Here is a 2,302-nt window from a genome sequence, read left to right as displayed (position 1 = left end):
TCTCCCTGATAGTGAGTTGGGGAAAATTCCCCCGGAGACAGGGGTGTGATTACTATTCCTAGCACTTGGAAAGCCTGCGATAGACAGACCCTCCTGCAAAGACCTGTCAAGGTATACAGATTCAGAGTGAGGAAGGGAAACTGAGGCACCAGGGAGAAGTTACTTGCTTAAGGTGGCCCAGGCTAGTAGTAGAACTAGGTCTCCACCTGATTCTCTAGCCACTGGCCCATGCTTCCCCTGCAGGAGATGAAGCTGGCAGTGCCCATGTCCTAGGGGCAATAGTTGGGAGAGAAGCCCAGTCCTGATTCCTTCCATATCCCTTCCTGTGGCAGGTTGGCCCACCTGGTGCAGCCCTCGCTGAGACTGCTGGTGGCGGTGGATGGAGCCGTTTAACACCTCACATTCCAACTGGACACAACCTTTTACTCTGGAACCCTTTATACCGGCATCATGGTGAGCAGCCTTCCTGATTGGCACGCTGGGCATCGGGCTGCCAGCCAACACCTTCATCATCTGGCTGACAGGGTGGCGGCTGCGGTGCCAGGACCTGTCCGTCTTCATCCTAACCCTGGCCACCTCTGACTTCCTCTTCCTCTCCATCACGGTCATGCAGATCATGGAGACCTTGCTGGACGACAACTGGGTGCTGGGCACCCCCATGTGCCGCCTGCACTACTTCCTCTACGCTGCCCTCAGCGTGGACCGCTGCCTGTTGGTGCTTCTGCCCCTCTGGTACTGCTGCCACCACCCCCTGCGGCTCTCTAGCTACATCTGCCTGGGCGCCTGGCTGGTGGCCGCCCTGCTTACCATCAAGGGCTTCGTCTTCGCTGACGTCGTTCTGTATCCAGACAGGATGCTCGTCTGCTCCAGTGATCGGGGCAAATACGAGTGGCCCCTGCGCTTCCTGGAGGTGCTGCTAGAGGGACTCTTCCCCTTGGTTGTCATGGTGACCACCCATGTCGCCATCTTGTCCCACACCGTCTGGCACCACACCTGGCCCCCCAGCAATTTCTACCACATCGTGGCTGCCACCCTGTCAGCCTATGTGCTGCTCAACCTCTCCTTCCAGATCGTCCAGCTGCTCTTCCTGGTCTCCTGGGAGCACGAGGAGTTCAACAATCGCATCTTCCCCTTCATGGTCTACTTTGGCTACCTGATCAACCTCAACAGCAGCATCAACCCTCTCATCTACATCTTCTTTGGCTCCAATGTCTGCACAGGCTGTGGCCACCACATGACTTTCTCTCTTGCCATGGCACTCACTGAAGAGCAAGAGAGGAGCCCCAGGGACATGTCCAGCAAGTCCTTCTCAGCCTAGCCTTGCCAGTAAGACCCTGAGGGGGTCTGCGCACAATTGTAGGTTCACTAGTGCAAAGACTTGTGTAAATTGGTGCAAGGTGGAGCTTGGTCAGGTGCAACCAGCTCCTGGAAGCTACCAGGAAAAGTCACACCAGTTCCAAGGCCCAGTTTGTCTCCTTTCCCCAGCCTAGACAAACTCCAGCAGGACAAAGATCCTTATCAGATGCAAACCAGGCCCAGCTCTATGCAGGTCAATGGCTCGGGAACACCAGGCCCTAGGCAAGTCAATGTAAACACCGATGTGGCTGTAGCTGCCAACCCACAGGTGCCAGGAGACACTGCGGTGAAGGGGACTCCGCCCTTTGTCAGGGCTGGCTCCAGGGTTTTTGCTGCCCTACGCAGCAAAAAAAAAAAAAAAAAAAAAAAAAAAAAAGCTACAATTGTGATCAGCTCTACCACCACCACTTCAGTATTCAGCGGCAATTCGGCGGCTGGTCCTTGGCTCCAAGAAGGACTGACGGACTCGCCGCCAAATTGCCGCCAAAGAGCCGGACAGGCCACCCCTCACCGTTGGCCACCACAAACACCTGCTTGCTGGGCTGGTGCCTGGAGCTGGCCCTGCCCTTTGGGCCTATTTGTGCTTAGCAATCTTGCCTTTAGGTGTGGCTCCAAGGTCACTGTGTTCTAATACAGTGGCTGTTCTGCAAACTACAGCCAGATACCCAGCGCTGAGGGTACAGGTGCCCCCCTAACTCCCCCTGGGCCCGAGCAGCCTGACCATTCTGACCTCCTGAAAGCAAGCCCAGTCTCCTCTTAGCACACATGACTACGACAGAAGCTGCAGCCCAAGTGTATGTGGGGTGAGGTCTGCATCAGAACCACACACCCGAAGGGTCAGAATTAAGGCCATGGGGCTGTCCTGGGGATCCCCACCTTCCCATTCCCACCAGGGGGCAGGTACTGCTCCCCCCACCACTCCATGGGGGCAGAACACACCAAAGAG

At 56.3% G+C, this 2,302-nt stretch overlaps 1 pseudogene; it reads left to right on the top strand.

The window, feature by feature from the left end:
* Positions 1-335: 335 nt before the first annotated feature.
* On the top strand, positions 336-1,715 carry LOC116833432 (putative G-protein coupled receptor 152; annotated as a pseudogene).
* The last annotated feature ends 587 nt before the right edge of the window (positions 1,716-2,302 follow it).

The sequence above is a fragment of the Chelonoidis abingdonii genome, chromosome 4 (genome assembly GCF_003597395.2).
Source record: "Chelonoidis abingdonii isolate Lonesome George chromosome 4, CheloAbing_2.0, whole genome shotgun sequence".
Lineage (NCBI taxonomy): Eukaryota > Metazoa > Chordata > Testudines > Testudinidae > Chelonoidis > Chelonoidis abingdonii.
Note: the sequence above shows the minus strand (reverse complement) of the source record. Positions and strands in the feature narration are given on the sequence as shown.